Source organism: Melanerpes formicivorus, unplaced genomic scaffold (assembly GCF_026170545.1).
Source record: "Melanerpes formicivorus ecotype bairdi unplaced genomic scaffold, bMelFor1.0.p_v2 SCAF_129, whole genome shotgun sequence".
Lineage (NCBI taxonomy): Eukaryota > Metazoa > Chordata > Aves > Piciformes > Picidae > Melanerpes > Melanerpes formicivorus.
Genome location: NW_027142481.1, coordinates 1,258,070 through 1,278,809, shown reverse-complemented (window position 1 = coordinate 1,278,809; position 20,740 = coordinate 1,258,070). Strand labels below are relative to the sequence as shown.

Here is a 20,740-nt window from a genome sequence, read left to right as displayed (position 1 = left end):
TCTCCTCCTCTGGAGCCTTTCCAGCCCTGTCTGTAAGTTTTCCTGTGTGACCTGTGCTGGATTCTGTGGTCCTGCTGTGGCACAGGGTCATGGAATACAACAAATGTGTCTCTCACACACAGTCCTGAGATAATCCACCAGGCTTCTCGTGCCTTATGGCTCCCTTACCACTGCTTTGATGTGACAAAGCAAAAGCACAAATCTGACAGACCAGGAGTCCTCCCACTTTGCTTGCTGCTTCTCTTCCTTCCCTGATGGGGATAATTTGGGGTTTTCTCCTAGTGCTAGCTTGCATGTGTGGTTTCATGACAAGAAGTGTGAGGAAGGGATCCAACAAGCAGCCACAGCAGCAAGCACCACTCTTAGGAGTTAATAAAGCTGAGAGCAGTGTGCTGAGAAGCCATGATCTTGGATCACTGCCATGCTTCACTTCCACACACACTCAGCTTCTGCACTGCTTTTCTTGAGCAAGAAACCACAGTGCAGCCCTAACCCTACCCTTTCATTGGGAAACTAATGTCTACAGAGGCTGAGACCTGGGTTCTTTCTCAGTGTTCTTGGTTAAAAAGACAACACAAGATCCTGTTGGAATTCAGATGCCTACATCACAGTATCACAGTATCACCAAGGTTGGAAGAGACCTTGAGGAGTCCAACCTGTCACCCCAGACCTCATGACTAGACCATGACACCAAGTGCCACGTCCAATCTCCTCTTGAACACCTCCAGGGATGGAGATTGGACGTGGTGGACATGCTTCCACAGAGGGCATTAGGAGCCCATTGTCATCTTTATTGGTCAACAGAAGCCTGCTGCAAGGCTAAGTTTCTCAAGCTACATAGAACCATAGAATTGTGTAGGTTTGGAAGGGACCTCAAAGATCATCTAGTTCCAACCAGGTACTAGGGATACCTGGCACTAGAGCCTCCTGCAAGATGCCACCAAAGATCAGTTTTGACTCAAGTCCACGTTGCAACAGCACAAAAAGATTTTACAGAGGAAAATGACTTCCTGTGAGACCTCCTTGAGGATGAAAGAGGAGACACATTTCAAGACAGTGTATTACATTCTCTCAACCTTCCCCTTTAAGGAAAGTGCAAAAGATGAAGTGAAAGAAACATGAGGGGATGAAAAAAAAAGGAAAAGGAAGAAGAAAAGTGAGACAGCAGGAGCGTGAGAGAGGTTACTCTCATAGCACTTTTGATCTGGCTGACACAGAGAGGTAATAAAAATCCATAAGCAGCCTGCTCTTGCTCAATTTCCAGGACAAACACATCTGGATGTCGACCCAAAGTTGACTCAGCCTTGACAACTTCTGATCCCAAGTGCCCCATTTCCTTGTAAACCAAAGGTATTGTGCAGTACCCACAGAAATCAGCACATTCCCTGTTGGGTTTTGGTGTAGCCTGAGCAGAGTGGAGCAGGATGAAAAAACAAAAGCTAGAATTAGCCTGGAGAGGGCATAGGAAGGGGGAACAAACCCAGCCCCAAACCCAAGCCAAAACAAAGCCAAACTCTAAACCAGAAAGAGCTCACCAAGCCCACCCAAGCCAAAACAAAGCCAAACTCTAAACCAGAAAGAGCTCACCAAGCCCGCCCAAGCCAAAACAAAGCCAAACCCTAAGCCAGAAAGAGCTCACCAAGCCCACCCAAGCCAAAACAAAGCCAAACCCTAAGCCAGAAATAGCTCACCCAGCCCACCCAAGCCAAAACAAAGCCAAACCCTAAAGCAGAAAGAGCTCACCAAGCCCACCCAAGCCAAAACAAAGCCAAACCCTAAAGCAGAAAGAGCTCACCAAGCCCACCCAAGCCAAAACAAAGCCAAACCCTAAACCAGAAAGAGCTCACCCAGCCCACTACAGGAAGAGTTAAAACCAGACCATTTGTAATTGGCACAGTTGGTTGTTCCTATAGCTCTGCATGCACACAGCACACAGCATTTCTCTTGCCGTCCCGGTGTCAGAGCGGTCAGGTCATGTTACCAACTCACAGAGGCCATTTTAGCAAGTGGGATTTCAGTTAGACAAATGCAAGGGAGGAATGTGATATGTCTCAAGGCAAGGGAAGCTGCAAAGTAAAATCAACATTGTCTGGAAAAGAGGCGGTAGGAGGTGGGAATTTCAGAAGTGCACACATGGGGTGTTTGCAATACACCTCAGCTGGCTCAGTAATACTTTACTCAAGCCAAGCCTCTTGATTTTATCATCAATTTCATAATAAACCCAAGACCTTATTTTCATAGAATCACAGAACTGTCTGGGTTGGAAGGGACCTCGAGGATCAGCCAGTTCCAACCCCCATGGCAGGGACACCTCGCACTACAGCAGGTTGCTCACAGCCACATCCAGCCTGGCTGCAAACACCTCCAGCCAGGAGGTTTCCACCACCTCCCTGGGCAGCCTGTGCCAGTTTCTCACCACCCTCAGGGGGAACAACTTCTTCCTAACATCCAATCTGAATCTAGCCATTTCTAGTTTTGTTCCATTCCCCCCAGACCTATCACTCCTTGACACTCTCAAAAGTCCCTCCCCAGCTTTCTTGTAGCCTCCTTCAGAGACCGGAAGGCCACCAGAAGGTCTCCTGGGAGCCTTCTCCTCTCCAGACTGAACAACCCCAACTCTCTCAGGCTGTCCTCTAGGAGAGGAGCTCCAGCCCTCTTCTTATTTTATAAGAATTTAGTTTTGTTATATAATAAAATCAAGATTTATGTTCCATACAGACATGTACTTATGATTTAGAGGACAGGAATGATAGAATTATCAAGGTTGGAAGGGGCCTCAAGGATCTAGGCCAGTTCCAACCCCCCTGCCATGGGCAGGGACACCTCACACTAGAGCAGGTTGCTCACAGCCACATCCAGCCTGGCCTTCAAAACACCCAGGGATGAGGCTTCCACCACCTCTCTGGGCAACCTGTGCCAGCCTCTCACCACCCTCATGGTGAAAAAATTCTTCCTCATCCCTGGGTGTTTTTAAGGCCAGGCTGGATGTGGCAGTGAGCAACCTGCTCTAGTGTGAGGTGCCCCTGCCCATGGCAGGGGGGTTGGAACTGGCTGATCCTTGAGGTGCCTTCCAACCTTGACACTTCTATGATTCTTGTGGAGGCAAAATGTGAAATCATCACGAGGAAAAGGTCTGTTGCCTCCTATGATGTGTGCAAGCCTTTCTCCACTCACACTTTGGAGGGTTTTACTACCTATTTCAAAAGCTACACTTGCAGTGCAATTGCATCAAGCTGCTTCCTTCCTGTAAATGAAGTGACAAGAAGCAAAGGAAGGCAAATATTGGCTGTGAGCTTGGCACCTTCTGCTGAAGAACCAACCATACCTCACACAATAACCCAGGCAGAGGGGTAAAGAAACAGGCTCCCCCCCCCCACCTCCAGAGGGATTACACATTTCCCATGCTTTCAGAACTCAAACAGAAACTTGCTCTATAAATTGCAAGCTATCATTTACTATCTACCAGTTTCACTTCATCTGGGCATACTTATTTATGGACCATGCTATTGGATATTCCCTACAGTGTGTCTCTCTGTTGAAAGGAATTTGGACTGGATTTATTATAAAGACCATATTACCCTTCTTCTAGTGCTGGAAATGCAAGTTATTTTTCTTGGCAAGGCGTCTCCTGTATTTGTCACTATTTTTTGAGGGGATCTCTAGCATCTCAGCAGAGAAAGGACACCAGGATGAGCAGAGGGCTGGAGCACCTCTCCTATGAGGACAGACTTGGGGCTGTTCAGTCTGGAGAAGAGAAGGCTCTGAAGAGACCAAATTATGGCCTCCCAGTATCTGAAGGGGGCCTACAAGAAGGCTGGGGAGGGACTGCTCAGGATCTCAGGTAGTGATAGGACTAGGGGGAATGGAATGAAGCTGGAGGTGGGGAGATTCAGGCTGGAGGTGAGGAGGAAGTTCTTCACTGTGAGAGTGGTGAAGCCCTGGAATGGGTTGTCCAGGGAGGTGGTTGAGGCCCCATCCCTGGAGATGTTTAAGCCCAGGCTGGCTGAGGCTCTGGGCAGCCTGATCTAGTGTGGGGTGTCCCTGCCCATGGCAGGGGGGTTGGAACTAGATGATCCTTGTGGTCCCTTCCAAGCCTGACTGATACTATGATACTATATAAGATCCTCAAGTCCAACCGTGAACCCAACACCACCATGCCAACTAAACCGTGTCCCAAAGTGCCCTGGGGAGGGACTTTTGAGGATGTCAGGGAGTGATGGGACTGGGGGGAATGGAACAAAAACTACAAATGGGTAGGTATAGATTTGGATTGGCTGTGAGGAAGCAGTTGTTCCCCGTGAGGGTGGTGAGACACTGGAAGTGGTTGCCCAGGGAGGTGGTGGAAGCTTCTTGCTTGGAGGTTTTTAATGCCAGGCTGGATGTGGCTGTGAGCAACCTGCTGTAGTGTGAGGTGTCCCTGCCCATGGCAGGGGGGCTGGAGCTGGCTGAGCCTTGAGGTCCCTTCCAACCCTGACAATTCCATGCTTCTATGACATTGCAAGTTGTGAGTTTTCCCAGAGAAAGTCAGTGATATAGCTCACATTGATGCTGTGCTCCCTGCTCTTACTTGGATTACTTGGACACTGCTGTACTTGATGTTATTAAACTGTTCTGACTTAGGATCAGAGCTCATGCTCCCACAAATCACCAGACTGGCACAGATTGCCCAGGGAGGTGGTGGAAGCCTCATCCCTGGAGGTTTTGAAGGCCAGGCTGGATGTGGCTATGAGCAACCTGCTGTAGTGTGAGGTGTCCCTGCCCATGGCAGGGGGGTTGGAACTGGCTGATCCTTGAGGTCCCTTCCAACCCTTGACAATTCAATGATCTTTTCTCTTCATCTGTAATCAGCCCAGTAGTTCAATATTTTATTTTATTATCAGCCCAATTTAATTTCCATCCCCCCCTTTCAAAACTGTTACAATTTACTTCCATGGTAAGCAAAAAAAAGGTAAATAACTCCTGTTTGCAACATCAACATGGCTGGGTGCCTTCCCCTCTGTCCAAGACAAGCTACAAGCTCTGTATCCACAGCTAAGTGCTGTCAGACACACAAAGGAAAACAGGCTTAGAACCAAGTAATCTAAACCACACCAAAAGCTCCATGAAAATTGCTGAGCTTTTCAAGCCCTACTGACAGAAGGTCTCTCAAGTCATCACTTTGATGGCTGTGAACACACCAAGTGTCCCCTCCACCAGAACAAGAGGACACAGTCTCAAGCTGCACCAGGGGAGCTTTAGGCTGGATGTTAGGAAGAAGATCTTCATAGATAGAGTGATTGCCCATGATTGATTGCCCTGGAGGTGTTCAAGAGGGGATTGGACGTGGCACTTGGTGCCATGGTCTAGTTATGAGGTCTGGGGTGACAGGTTGGACTTGATGATCCTTGAGGTCTCCTCCAACCTTGGTGATACTGTGTGTGTGATAGGGACTCTGAAACCTTCATAACTCAGCAGAGAAGCTGAAGAACAAGAATCTGCCCTTTAACGAGTTCAAGCAAGATGCCAGTTGGAATTTATGCTGAAGTCTAAACAGGAGAATGATGCAAAGTGGCAATCTGACTTCCTCCCCACTCAGAGGGAGAAATAATGGCCTCCCAAATGCAATTTAGAAGGGCTTCAGATCTGAGTCACTTGGGGCGAGAGTCGAGCTTCACCAGGAGACAAGAAGAATTTTCCAAGCGGCTTTGCAAGCGGTCAGGCTTTCATTCCTTATATGCCTCAGATGTTTTATTTAGAGGAGTTTAAAACCCAAATAAAATAAAACAAACCCTGCTTTGTTTAGTTGATTTTCAGATGCACTCAGATGCTGGAAGAATCCCAGCTTGCACGTTGTAGAAAGGGGGAAGGAAAGCTCTGCAGCGGCATTTGGAGGAGAACAAGCAGGCCCCTCATTAGAGGGGGGGGTCTTTTATTTGGCAACAAGAAGAAGTAGCATGCCTTGGCCTTCCCTCACTCTCCTCTTGCAGCTATTATTTATTGCCATTGCAGGGACATGTGCTATAATTGGATCCTGGCACAGAGGGGTGGAAAGAGAAAAATCTTTCCAATCTGATTCAAAATAGGGTTTTGCTGTGTAAAATACACAGGCACAGCGTGCAAGATTATCTCTCTGCTCCCCAGTAGTTATTCAAACCATGTCCAACCTCTCAGGCCAGGCAGCCTTCAAACCTGCACTTTCTGAAGTGGTTTGTCTAAACTATCTGTGCAGCTGGGGGGGTTGGGGTAGGTTTTGCCCATATTTGTTGGGGAGCTTTCCACCAGTGGATTTTGGCTGAGCCAACAGCTTGTTCCTTTCAAGAACAAAACTTGCCTCTCCAAGAGCCACAGACTCTGCAGCCATAAATCAAATGAGTGTGGCACTTTGCAGCCAGAGTTAACAGCTGAAAACCAGGGATGTTGATTAGGCATGAATCAGGGTTTCTGCCTCAGCCTCTGCTCACAATGGGTTGTTGGAGGAAATAAGGAAAGCATTAAAAAGCATAGTGGTAAACATAACAAATACAGAATCACCAAGGTTGGAAGAGACCTCAAAGATCGTCAAGTCCAGCCTGGCACCACAGACCTCATGATTAAACCATGGCACCAAGTGCCACATCCAATCCCCTCTTGAACACCTCCAGGGATGGGGACTCCACCACCTCCCTGGGCAGCACATTCCAATGGCTAACAACTCTCTCAGGGAAGAACTTTCTCCTCACCTCCAGCCTAAACTTCCCCTGGTGCAGCTTGAGACTGTGTCCTCTTGTTCTGGTGCTGCTTGCCTGGGAGAAGAGACCAACCCCCTCCTGGCCACAACCACCCTTCAGATAGTTGTAGAGAGCAATGAGGTCTCCCCTGAGCCTCCTCTTCTCCAGGCTAAACAATCCCAGCTCCATCATTAAGGTTGGAAGAGACCTTTAAGATCATCAAGTCCAACCTTTAACTAATTCTACCAAGTCTGGTCCTAAACCATGTCCCTCAGCACCACATCTCTGCCTTGCTGAAGCACCACCAGGGGTTGGGAATTCAGCCACCTCCCTGGGAGCTTGATGATCTCCAGAGGTCACTTCCAATCCCTACCATTCTGTGACTCTATGATTCTGTGAAGAGCAGCTCTGTCTAAAGACAGAGATGATACAGAATTGAGTCATTATTGGGCCAAGAGGAAGTGTATTCATCTTTTTTATTAGTATTTGTAATAACTCCCCCTGTTCAGAGGAACTTCCACAGCTGAAAACCTTTTTCAGTCCCTTCCAAGGGAAAGGGCCAAGCTGAGAACTGTCAGCACGTTCACATCCTCTGCAGCAAAGTACACACAGTTTGTACTTCAGACTAATCAGGACAAGACTCAGACAAGGGAAGGAGAAAAGAAGAAAAAAAGAAGAAGAAAAACCAAGCCAAAAGCATAAGGAAAAGTCAAACTGTGCAAAATGGAAAGCTGGAAGCATTTAACCAAACCAGTTTGTTTCGTGCTTTTCCCTTCCTATAAGCCTTAAGCTATAGCAACTGCCAGCACAAGCCAGCTAATAGTCTTTCAGGCACTTAACAAATCAGAGGTACTCTGTAGCTTTGACACAAAAATCACTGAAAACTCTTCTGAGCTTTATAGCACTTAGAGCCATGGCCACCAACTGATAACTATTGTGGAAGAAACTGTCTTCAAGCGCTGCATTCCCCTTAGCTGCTCCTCCCTGCCAAGCAGCCTCTACAAAGAGGAGCTGCCCAAGGCTCCCTTCTTAATGTTTCAGACCAACTCAGCTGCCCTGGTTTAATGCCTAAGTGCAAGGGGATATTATCACCAGGTGGGCTGGGCATGAGGTGAATTAGCAAGCCATGCAGTGGTTCTGCTAACAGAGCTTTAGAGGAGGGATGGGTGTGCTCATCTGCTGATCAGTGACAAGCAATGGATGGCTAGAACCATCTGGACACTGGGCAACTAAATGCAGAAGGTGCTGGTTTTGTGGCTTACTTTGAACTCTTTTACTTCAAAGCACTCCAGGAGCAGATTCTGTTCACCAGCTCCTCCTAGAGAAGCCCCAAAAGAATACCACAAACTTGCAGAAATGTTCCAGTCTCTGGACAAAGATGTTTTGAGCCTTACTTGAAAAGTTCAGGACCAGCTTGCTTTTATTAAGTGGCTGAAAACACTTGACCATCTTGAGAGCAAAAAAAAAACCACCACCCTAAAATCTTTTCTTACTTTAAAACAGCCCCAGAACTGCCACTGGGAATTTCATATGCATCTCAGGGATGTTACACACCAAGAGTGCTCTGGGGTTCTTTTAATATTGATTAGTTTAATTCTTCTGGATGGAGTGGAGTGGAATGGAGTGGAAAAGAAAAGAAAAGAAAAGAAAAGAAAAGAAAAGAAAAGAAAAGAAAAGAAAAGAAAAGAAAAGAAAAGAAAAGAAAAGAAAAGAAAAGAAAAGAAAAGAAAAGAAAAGAAAAGAAAAGAAAAGAAAAGAAAAGAAAAGAAAAGAAAAGAAAAGAAAAGAAAAGAAAAGAAAAGAAAAGAAAAGAAGAAAAGAAAAGAAAAGGTTGGAAAAGACCTCTGAGATCATCCAGTCCAACCTATCACCCAACACCATCTGATCAACTAAACCATGGCACCAAGTGCCTCATCCAGGCTCTTCTTAAATACCTCCAGTGATGGGGACTCCACCACCTCCCTGGGCAGCACATTCCAATGGCAAATCAATCTCTCTTGCTGGGAAAAATTTCTTCCTAGCATCCAGCTTAAGCCTCCCCTGGCACAGCCTGAGACTGTGTCCTCTTCTTCTGGAGCTGGTTGCCTGGGAGAAGAGACCAACCTCCACCTGGCTACAACCTCCCTTCGGGTAGTTGTAGACTGCAATAAGATCTGCCCTGAGCCTCCTCTTCTCCAGGCTAAGCAACCCCAGCTCCCTCAGCCTCTCCTCACAGGGCTGTGCTCCAAACCCCTCCCCAGCTTTGTTGCCCTTCTCTGGACACCTTCCAGCATCTCAACATCTTTCCTAAACTGAGGGGCCCAGAACTGGACACAGGACTAATCATCCTTGTAGCCCTCCACTAGACTCTCTCCAGCAGATCCCTGTCTCTCCTAAACTGGGGGGAGCCCAGAACTGAATGCAGTACTCAAGAGGAGGTCTCGCCAGGGCAGAGTAGAGGGGGAGGAGAACCTCTCTGGATCTGCTGGACACACTCCTCCTAATACACCCCAGGATCCCATTGGCCTTCTTGGCCACCAGGGCACATTGCTGTCCCAGGCTTCATCAAAGCATGCAATAATACACTACAATGGCAGCTTGTGCCACAGCAGCTCAGCAAACTGGAATCAAATGATGCAGTCTTAAGTGTAACTCTTAAAATACAGCATCTAGACTGCAGGCCATGATAGTGTAGATAAGCAAATGAGGTAAGGAACATATTGTCAAGATAATAAGGCACAAGCAAATTAGAGAATAAGGAAGCACAAGGGAGAGTTGTTTTCTTTGAAGTTCCTTCCTAAGTTAGTGCTTGACTGATGTGACAGCTTGTTTAGCAAGCCAAATGGTGTTAACCTCAGAGAACACAACAATGCTCACTCTGCTTACCTGTGTAACTGTTCCAAGCATGCTGTGCCTAAAGGAGTGTTGGGACCTCTCAGTGTGCACTTGCAGCCCGCAAAGCCAATCAGATCCTGGGCTGCAGCAGGAGAAGAGTGGCCAGCAGGGCAAGGGAGGTGATCCTCCCCCTCTACTCAGCTCTGGGGAGACCCCACCTGGAGTACTGCCTCCAGTTCTGGAGCCCCTGTGACAAGAGGGATGTGGAGGTGCTGGAAGGTGTCCAGAGAAGGGCCACAAGGATGATCAGAGGGCTGGAGCACCTCTCCTATGAGGACAGACTGAAGGAGTTGGGGCTGTTCAGTCTGCAGAAGAGAAGGCTCCCAGGTGACCTCATTGTGGCCTTCCAGTATCTGAAGGGGGCCTACAGGAAGGCTGGGGAGGGACTGCTCAGGATCTCAGGCAGTGATAGGACTAGGGGGAATGGAAGGAAGCTGGAGGTGGGGAGATTGAGGCTGGATGTGAGGAGGAAGTTCTTCCCCATGAGAGTGGTGAAGCCCTGGAATGGGTTGTCCAGGGAGGTGGTTGGGGCCCTGTCCCTGGAGGTGTTTAAGCCCAGGCTGGCTGAGGCTCTGGCCAGGCTGATCTAGTGTGGGGTGTCCCTGCCCATGGCAGGGGGGTTGGAACTGGATGATCCTTGTGGTCCCTTCCAACCCTGAATGATACTATGAAACTATGATACTATGATTTCTAGGGGGGGGGGAAACCCAAGCTTATGATGGAAAACACAAGCTACCAGGATAAAAACCCTGACTGGTTAATATCATTTCATAGCCAAAGTCCTAAGGGGAAAGGAGGCAGTCTATAAAAATGTTATTCATCCACCCTCCTGGGCACTTGAGATGCTCAGTCACACAGAATCACAGAATGCTAGAGGTTGGAAGGGGCCTCCAGAGATCCTCCAGTCCAAACCCCCTGCCAAAAGATCACCCAAGGGCAGGCCACACCAGAATGCATCCAGGCAGGTTTTGAAAGTCTCCAGAGCAGGAGACTGCACAACCTCTCTGGGCAGCCTGCTCCAGGGCTCTGTCACCCTCACTGTAAAGAAGTTTCTCCTCACTTTGAGGTGAAACCTTCTGTGTTCAAGCTTGTATCCATTGTTCTTTGTTTTATTACTGTGCACCACCAAAAAGAGCTTGGCCTCCTCCACTTGCTCCCCACCCCTCAGATATTGATAGACATTCATCACATCTCCTCTCAGTCTTCTCCTGTCCAGACTAAACAGGCCCAGGGCTCTCAGTCTCTGTACAAGGCAGCAGACATCCTTCCTTATCATAGTATCATAGTAGTATCACAGAATCAGTCAGGGTTGGAAGGGACCACAAGGATCATCCAGTTCCAACCCCCCTGCCATGGGCAGGGACACCCCACACTAGATCAACCTGGCCAGAGCCTCAGCCAGCCTGGGCTTAAACACCTCCAGGGACAGGGCCTCAACCACCTCCCTGGACAACCCATTCCAGGGCTTCACCACTCTCATGGGGAAGAACTTCCTCCTCACATCCAGTCTGAATCTCCCCACCTCCAGCTTCATTCCATTCCCCCTAGTTCCATCACCCTGGAGGCATTCAAGGGGAGATTGGACGTGGCACTTGGTGCCATGGTCTAGTCATGGGGTCTGTGTTGATAGGTTGGACTCGATGATCCTCGAGGTCCTTTCCAACCTAAGTGATACTGTGATACTGTGATACCTGAGATCCTGAGCAGTCCCTCCCCAGCCTTCTTTTAGGCCCCCTTCAGATACTGGAAGGCCACTATTAGGTCACCTCTGAGCCTTAGGGAAAGACATCACAGAATCACAGAATCTCCAAGGTTGGAAGAGACCTCAAAGATCATCAAGTCCAACCTGTCACCACAGACCTCATGGCTAAACCGTGGCACATCTTCAGCCCGTTTTGGCCTGCATCATTTTGGATCCTCTGGGCACTCTTCAGTCTTGGGGAGATCTCCCATTTCCTTGAGCTTTGCTTCTCACTCAGGACCTTGACCTCTTCCAGCTGTTCAGTCAAGTAGACAGTTGACAGAACCATGAGGTGACAATGGAGGGCAAGGTGGTACTCTAGTGGAACAACCTTCCACAAGGGAAAAATAAGCTTGAATCTGAGTCTCATCATTCTGATATAAGTTGCTAAACCTATCTGTCCAAACAAGCACTTCTTAAAACAGACCAAGTCCTGCCAGCCCTCCAGGAGCAGAAGGAATTAAACTATCAGTTCCTATTCACCCATTCAAAAATAACCCTCAGACTTTGATTCATGTTGAGACACCTCATCAGGGCTGGGCACTAAAACCTACAGACAGCATAATAAAAGCAATGATTAGTTAAAAGTAAGCAATGATTGGGGGGAGGGAGTGTTTGTTTGTTTGTTTGTTTGTTTGTTTTCAATCACAACAACTGAGAATTTGGACCCTTCAGAAAACTGCAGAGACAAAGACTATCTTGGGTTGGCCTAGATGGTCTCCAGAGGTCCTTCACATCCCTGCAATTCCATGATTCTATCATTCTATAATCTGGAGGCAACAATTGTTGCTATCTCAAGAGAGCTCTTGGCCCAGACATGTCTATTAATACCAGACTTATTAGATCTTGACAGCTTATAGGACATCTGTTTGTTTCATTTCCCTTTAGTCTTGCCAAATGTTAGCAGCAGGAGCCACTGAGCTTTTTTTTTCCTATTTCTACATCTAACTTGAAAGGCTTTCTCTGCATGTATGAATTTTGACAATAAACAAGATCTTCTGGTTCTCTGCATCTGACTGATGTGTGCAGGCATGTGTATCCAAACTGCAAGTGTGAGTGAAGAGCTTTAATCTCTAATCCTGCATCAAGAGAAGTGTGGCCAGCAGGGCAAGGGAGGTGATTCTCCCCCTCTACTCAGCTCTGGTGAGACCTCACCCAGAGTACTGCCTCCAGTTCTGGAGCCTCTGTTCCAGGAAGGATCTGGAGGTGCTGGAAGGTGTCCAGAGAATTGCCACGAGGATGAGCAGAGGGCTGGAGCTTCTCTGCTCTGAGGACGGACTGAGAGAGTTGGAGTTATGCAGTCTGGAGAGGAGAAGACTCCCAGAAGACCTAATTGTGGCCTTGCAGGATCTGCAGGGGGCTCCAAGAAAGCTGGGGAGGGACTTTGGAGGGTGTCAGGGAATGATAGAACTAGGGGGAATGGAGCAAAACTAGAAGTGGGGAGATCCAGATTGGATGTTAGGAAGAAGTTGTTCCCCATGAGGGTGGTGAGAGACTGGCTCAGGTTGCCCAGGGAGGTGGTGGAAGCCTCATCCCTGGAGGTGTTTGCAGCCAGGCTGGAGGTGGCTGTGAGCAACCTGCTGTGGTGTGAGGTGTCCCTGCCCATGGCAGGGGGGTTGGAACTGGCTGAGCCTTGAGGTCCCTTCCAACCCTAACAATTCTATGCTTCTATGAGGACATTTAGCTAGGATTGAAGGTGCAGCTAATGAAGCTAACAAACATTCCTGAGAGGCAGGGCAGATTCAACAGAGCTTTTTTTTTAAGGTCACTTGAAAAAAAAAATGTAGCAGAGACCAAAATATCTCAGCAGTGGTTTTTCACAAGCAGCTCCCTCGAGGATTTCAGCATATTGCAACACTCCAAGAAAGCCTTACAAAATTTCAGGGGAAAAGATTCAGCTCTGGTGAGGCCACACCTGGAGTATTGTGTCCAGTTTTGGGCACCTCCATACAAGAGAGATGTGGAGGTGCTGGAGGCAGTGCAGAGGAGAGGAATGAAGCTGTGAAGGGCCTGGAGAATAAAACTGATGAAGAGCTACTGAAGATGCTGGGGCTGCTTAATCTGAAACAGAGGAGGCTGAGGGGAGACCTCATTGCTGTCTACAACTACCTGAAAGGAGGTTGTGGAGAGGCTGCTGCTGGTCTCTTCTCCCAGGTAATTAGAGATAGAACAAGAGGGAATGGCCTCAAGCTGTGTCTGGGTAGGCTTAGACTGGACATTAGGAAACATTTTTTCATGGAAAGAGTGATCAGTCACTGGAATGTGCTGCCCAGGGAGGGGATTGAGTCACCAACCCTGGATGTGTTTAAAGGTCGTTTGGATGTGGCGCTTGGGGCTATGGTTGAGGGGTGACCCTTGCAGAGTAGGGTCAGTGGTTGGACTTGGTGATCCTGAGGGGCTTTTCCAACCTGAATGTTCCTGTGATTCTGTGAATTGGTGTGCTTCTCCTCATTTTCCCACTTTTTAGCTTAATTTGAAGACAAGAAGTCAACACACAGATCCTGCCCCCAAATAAAGTTCAGCCTCAGATGCCAAGTGCAGCTTCTAAGTGAAGCTGGAAGCAGGGGTTTGGTCCATTTTGCATCTCCTAGAGTGTTACACTATTTCTTTCCCATACTGTTCAGAGTTTTTTGTAAGGCTTCTATTACTGTTTCAAATTATTAAGTTATTCTATTAAAAGCAGTAGCAGAGATGACATTTACATAGCACCAACTGAAAAAGGAAACAGGAGGTAGAAACTTGTATATTACAAATCAATCACAGGTACCTGATGATGCTTTCATCCAGGTGTTTTGCTATGAGTCTATGCCAAGCAGCTACACTATTTCATCTACAGGAATCCAGCTTTGCCTTCTCATTTAGAATCATAGAATCATAGAATGGTTTGGGTTAGAAGGGACCTCCAAAGGCCATCCAGTCCAGCCCCTCTGCAGTCAGCAGGGATAGAGAATCACAGAATCACTAAGGTTGGAAAAGACCTCAAAGATCATCAAGTCCAACCTGTCACCCAACACCTCCTGACTACTAAACCATGGCACCAAGTGCCACATCCAATGCCCTCTTGAACACCTCCAGGGGTGGTGACTCCACCACCTCCCTGGGCAGCACATTCCAATGGCAAACAACTCCCTCTGTGAAGAACTTTCTCCTCACCTCAAGCCTAAACATCCTCCACTAGATCAGGTTACCCAGAACCCTGTTGAGCCTCACTTTGAATATGTCCAAGGATGGGACCTCAACAACCTCATTGGGCAACCTGTTCAAGTGTTCCACCACCCTCATGGTCAAGAACTTCCCACTAGCATCCAACCTACATCTCTAATTTCAAACCATTGTCCCTCATCCTATCACTACAGGTTTTTGGAAACAGTCCCTCTCCAACATTCTGCTAGGTGCCCTTCAAGTACTGGAAGGCCACTATTAGGTCTTCCTGAACTCTTCTCTAGGCTGAACAGCCCCAGCTCCCTCAGCCTGTCCTCACTGGAGAGGTGTGTTGGTCTCCATATGGCTGCATAAATAATGTATTCACATTGTGGAAGTTTCTCTTTCTTTCTAAACTGCATGTGAACAGTATCACACAGAATCACAGAATCACCAAGGTTGGAAGAGACCTCAAAGACCATCGAATCCAACCTGTCACCACAGACCTCATGACTAGACCATGGCACCAAGTGCCACATCCAATCCCCCCTCTTGAACCCCTCCAGGGATGGGGACTCCACCACCTCCCTGGGCAGCCCATTCCAATGGCTAATGACTCTCTCATTTCACACACACATATTTTTTGTCATTACTAACAAGAATTTAGCCTCACTCAAGCTTGGAGTAAAGCCCATTCACAGAGTCAGTATAAATTTTAAGCCCATTTTAGTGTAAAGGTGTTTTCTTTGTTTTATATGCAGATTTCTTTAACTATTTTCAGTCTCAGGAACTTCATTTCAAGGAAGAATGTTACGGACTGCAGGTTACTGCAGAATGAAAACCTGATTTTTGACTATTTTTCAACACTAGTGAATTAATAATCATTAAACAGCCAGGAAATAACCTTAAAGACAAAAAATATCATTCACATGAAATACAATTCAACTGCAGAGACTTGCAGCAAAAGCCCAGTTTGAGATACATTGTGAGATCTATGGTACTGAATCATAGAATCATAGAATGGTCCAGGCTGAAAGGGACCTCCAAAGCTCATCCAGTCTGACCCCCCCCCTGCAGTCAGCAGGGACATCCCCAACTAGATCAGGCTGCCCAGGGCCTCCTCGAGCCTCACCTCAAATATCTCCAGGGATGGAGCCTCAACCACCTCCCTGGGCAATTTGTTCCAGTGTTCCACCACTCTCACAGTAAAGAACTTCTTCCTGATATCCAATCTAAATCTGCTCTTCTCTAGTTTGAAGCCATTGCCCCTGGTCCTGTCCCTGCAGGCCTTTGCACACAGTCTCTCTCCATCCTTCCTGTAGGCTCCCTTCAGGTACTGGCAGGCTGCTGTTAGGTCTCCCCAGAGCCTCCTCTTCTGCAGGCTGAACACCCCCAGCTCCCTCAGCCTATCCTCACAGAGGATCATTTTCATGGCCCTCCTCTGGACCCTCTCCATCAGGTCTGTGCTCCTCCCATATTGAGGGCTCCAGACCTGTATACAGTGCTCCTGTATATGGTATGGTATGGTATGGTATGGTATGGTATGGTATGGTATGGTATGGTATGGTATGGTATGGTATGGTATGGTATGGTAATGATGGCATGGTAACCCACAAAGGCTATTGATTTGGGTCAGGTTTACACCATTAATAATCACTCCATGAAAATCCCAATCAACCCATTTCCATCTCCATCAGGAGATTCACATCCATTTGTGCCAGTTAAGAACCTGACTCCTCAGTGTGGCAAGAGTCCCATGGCGTAGTTTAATGTCATAGAATCACAGTGTTAGGGGTTGGAAGGGACCTCTGGAGGTCATCCAGTCCAACCCCCTGCCAGAGCAGGATCACCTAGGGCAGGTCACACAGGAGCACACACAGATGGGGTTTGAATGTCTCCAGAGAAGGAGATTCCACAACCTCTCTGGGCAGCCTGCTCCAGGGCTCCAGCACCCTCACAGTAAAGAAGTTTCTCCTCACTTGGAGGTGGAACTTCCTGTGACCTAGTTTGAACCCATTTCCTTGTCCTATTACTGGGCACCAGAGAAAAGAGCCTGGCACCTTCATCTTGTCCCCCACCCCTCAGATATTTATAGACATTAATAAGATCCCCTCTCAGCCTTCTCAACACCAAATAGCCCCAGGTCTCAGCCACAGCCATTCTTCACAGGAGGGATGTTGAAGTCCCCCAATTATCCCTGTAGCTCTCCATTGTATTCTCTCCAGTAGATCCCTGTCTGTCTGGAACTGGGGAGGCTGAAACTGGACACAGTATTCCAGGTGTGGTTCTGAAGGAAATTTCAGACCCTTTCAGTGGGTCTGAAAGAAACAACATCTGATCCCAATATTGCTATGTGTGTTTTCAGCACGTTCCACAGCAAGATGTGTGGACTTCAGCGTGTTGATTATACACTGTCCTACATAACTTCAATTTCCCCCCATCTTAACCGTGATCTAGTGAAGACTGAGCATTAATCATTCCCTATTTATCGATCCAGCGTTTTTGAAACTCTCCCACACCGACTTTTGCCGATTGTCTTGGAAACACGGAATGCTGGCCAAACCTGGGGGCAATGCAAAGCAAAAAAACCTGGCTATTTCACCATGAGATGTGTTTCCCTGCCCTGTTGCTGGCTCCTCTGCTGTGCGGTGGATCAGAATCACAAGCTGAGAGCCCCGAGTGCAGTGCATCTCCAAATTCATTGCTGCTCCGACGAGTCCAGCGAAGGAGCTGAGCTCCATTTCGGCGAGGAAACGGTTAAAGAGCTGAGTGTTCCCCCGTGCCCGGGAGGCAGTCTTTGTGTTTAGCACAGACAGGGGCTCGGTTTGGGCTGAGGTTTGTTTTAATTGGGGGAGGGGGGCAGCAAAGAGGGGACGCTCTGACTTCTTCAGTCCATCTCTTTCTTCCCGTCGTTCCGCGGAGGTGGAGATTTCCCAATCCCACCCAGTCAGACGCAGGCAGAAGGATCTGGGAAGACTATCCCAGGAAAAGCCACTCGGAGGGAATTCTCAGCGGCAGCAGCAGCAGCAACGGCGGCGGCAGAGCATGAGCGGGAGCCCGAGCGGTGAGTGCGCGGTGCCCGGGGCCGCTCCCGGCACGGCCCGGGGCCGCGGGACGCGGCCAGCGCTGCTCGGGAACGCTCCAGGGAACGAGGAGGTGACGAGAGAGGACCTCTGTGTCCCCGTGTGTGAGTGGGAGAGAGGGAGAACAAGGAACAGGCACGGGGCAGCTCGGGAGAGCTGCCGTTAGATAGTTTAACGCCGTACGCATCGTGTGGGATGCTCCGCAGGCTGCGGGCAGCGGGCAGCGCTGGTTTCCCCAGCTGACTTCATTTGCCGAGGGTGCCACAAGCAAAGAATGTTTGCTTTTGTGATGCAGCAAGAACTAGAAGGCAGTGACCCCAGCAGGGCTGGACCGGGAGACGGCCGAGAGGAATTCGGGGCTCCATTCCTTCCAGCGCTTTTGTGTCTCGGCTGAGTTGAGTCGCCCCTGGTTAGACCTCAGACGCTTTTCGGGCAGATTAATCCCCGTGAACGTTTTGGCTCGGCTGTAATGGTAGATGATCCCGCTTTAGCAGGGCGTTTGGACTAGATGACCTTCAGAGGTCCCTTCCAACTCTCCCCACGCTGGGATTCTGGCGCTGCTGTGGTTCTGTGACTCCGTGATACTCTCAACAATTTCATTTCCAATAGTCGGAGAACCAGAGAATCGTTTCACTTGGAAAAGACCTCTAAGATCATCAAGTCTAATCGTCAGCCTAACACCAGCATGTCCACTAAACTGGGTCCTGAAGTGTGGTCTCTTCCTGTGATTCTCGGCATGGGAATTTCTCTGGTTTGACCCCCGCCCCGGGCAAGCTAGTTACGGGCTCCCCATCTGCGGCTGATTGTGCAGAGCTGTGGGAGCAGGGGTACAGCACTGCATGTGGCCACCAGATCAGCACAACCTCACCCACTCCAGGCCTTCAGATCACACGAAGGAGAACGCTAGATGATGTTAGGGCAAAAAGTTATCGCCGATGCGAGTACGAGGCAGTTTGCATCCTTCATTCCATGAGGAAATGGCCTCAAGTTGCTCCAGGGGAGGTTTAGGTTGGATATTAGAAGAAACTCCTTCCCTGAACGGGTTCTCAGACACCAGAATAGGCTCCCTAGGGAGGTCGTTGAATCCCTATCCCTGGAGGTGTTTCAAGGATGCAGAGGTACATGGATTAGCACCAGGCTTGGCAGAGTTAGAGAATGGTTGGATTCTATGATCTTAAAAGGTCTTTTCCAACCAAAACAGTTCTGTGAATCTATGAATATGAGTTCTGGACCCCTCAGTTTAAGAAGGACATTGAGAGACTTGAACGTGTCCAGAGAAGGGCAATGAGGCTGGGGAGAGTCCTCGAGCACAAGCCCTATGAGGCTGAGGGAGCTAGGATTGCTTAGTCTGGAGAAGAGGAGGCTCAGGGGAGACCTCATTGCTCTCTACAACTACCTGAAGGGAGGTGGTAGCTAGGAGGGGGTTGGTCTCTTCTCTCTAGCAACCAGTACCAGAACAAGAGGACACAGTCTCAAGCTGTGCCAGGGAAGTTTAGGCTGGAGGTGAGGAGAAAGCTCTTCACAGAGAGAGTAATTGGCCACTGGAATGAGCTGCCCAGGGAGGTGGTGGAGTCAATATCCCTGGAGGTGTTCAAGAGGGGCTTGGATGTGGCACTTGGTACCATGGTTTAGTCATGAGGTCTGTGGTGACAGGTTGGACTCGATGATCTTCTAGGTCTCTTCGAACCTTGGTGATTCTGTGATTCTGTAGTATAAATTGAACATATGCACAGAGGGATGAAGGGCAGGCAGCAGCCCATAAGAAAAAGCCTCAGAAATTATTCTGTTAACATTTTCCAAGTGTTGTGTCTTACAGAATAGTGTGTTGTTTTTTCCCCAGCAGAAGGAAGGGATGAAAATTGGCAGTTTTGTTTGTAGCTTTGCATGCTGGCTGCACGACTGCCCTGCCACCACTGTGTTCATACGAGAGGAAAACATGCACATAGTGATAGGACTAGGGGGAATGGAATGAAGCTGGAGGTGGGGAGATTCAGGCTGGAGGTGAGGAGGAGGTTCTTCACCATGAGAGTGGTGAAGCCCTGGGATGGGTTGTCCAGGGAGGTGGTCGAGGCCCCGTCCCTGGAGGTGTTTAAGCCCAGGCTGGATGAGGCTTTGGGCAGCCTGATCTAGTGTGGGGTGTCCCTGCCCATGGCAGGGGGGTTGGAACTAGATGATCCTTGTGGTCCCTTCCAACCCTGAATGATACTATGATACTATGATACATTAATGATTTTTCAGCTGAAAATATCACTCAGTCAGCAGGAGGACACTAATGTCTAACCACTGAAGCACAGGGCTGTGGGTTCTCTTCATAGCTACTTCATATTTACTTCAGCAAGTATGAGCTTGGGAAAGTCCTTTACATCGTCGCTGGGGCAGTTTTCCCATTCGTAAATGGGGGAACCACAGCCACAGTCAGTAACAAAAGCATGAAAACTTGCCTGAAAAGAGCAAAACAGGCAAAGAGCTCTGCTGTTTCTGGTAAGATTAAGAAACCTCAAGTGAAAGCACTTCCCTCATGCAAACTGTTTGCTAACTGCCCTACCACTAACCAACCTTTACTAAAGAAGGAGTTATTAAGGCCAGGCTCTGGATGTGGCTGTGAGCAACCTGCTGTAGTGTGAGGTGTCCCTGCCCATGGCAGAAGGGTTGGAGCTGGATGATCCTTGAGGTCTCTTCCAGCCTGTGACAATTCTGTGATTCTGTGTAGTGTGTTAAAGTTGCAGGACACAGGATTGCACAGTTGGTCAAATCCTCATCAAACACACCAATCCTCATCAAACACACCAATATAAAAGGCTGTGAATATCACAGAATTGGTAGGGTTGGAAGTGACCTCAAAGATCATCCAGTTCCAAGCCCCCTGCCATGGGCAGGGACACCTCACACTACAGCAGGTTGCTCACAGCCACCTCCAGCCTGGCCTTAAAAACCTCCAGGGATCAGGCTGCCACCACCTCCCTGGGCAACCTGTGCCAGTCTCTCACCACCCTCATGAGGAACAACTTCTTCCTAACATCCAATCTGAATCTCCCCACTTCTAGTTCTGCTCCATCCCCCCCCAGTCCTATCACTCCCTGACACCCTCCAAAGTCCCTCCCCAGCTTTCTTGGAGCCCCTTTCAGATCCTAGAAGGTCACAAGAAGGTCTCCTCAGAGCCTTCTCTTCTCCATGGATGCCTGCTCTGAGGGGCAGCACTTCCCGTGCCAGGCAGG

The 20,740-nt window shown here is 48.6% G+C and overlaps 1 protein-coding gene across 1 annotated transcript in view; it reads left to right on the top strand.

Moving 5' to 3' along the window:
- Positions 1-17,269: 17,269 nt before the first annotated feature.
- Positions 17,270-20,740, top strand: part of EDNRA (endothelin receptor type A) — a 60,003-nt gene continuing 56,532 nt past the window's right edge. Inside the window, exon 1 of the mRNA XM_068168036.1 lies at positions 17,270-17,506. The gene's annotated coding sequence lies outside the window, so the exon portion shown is untranslated. The remainder of the gene's footprint in view (positions 17,507-20,740) is intronic.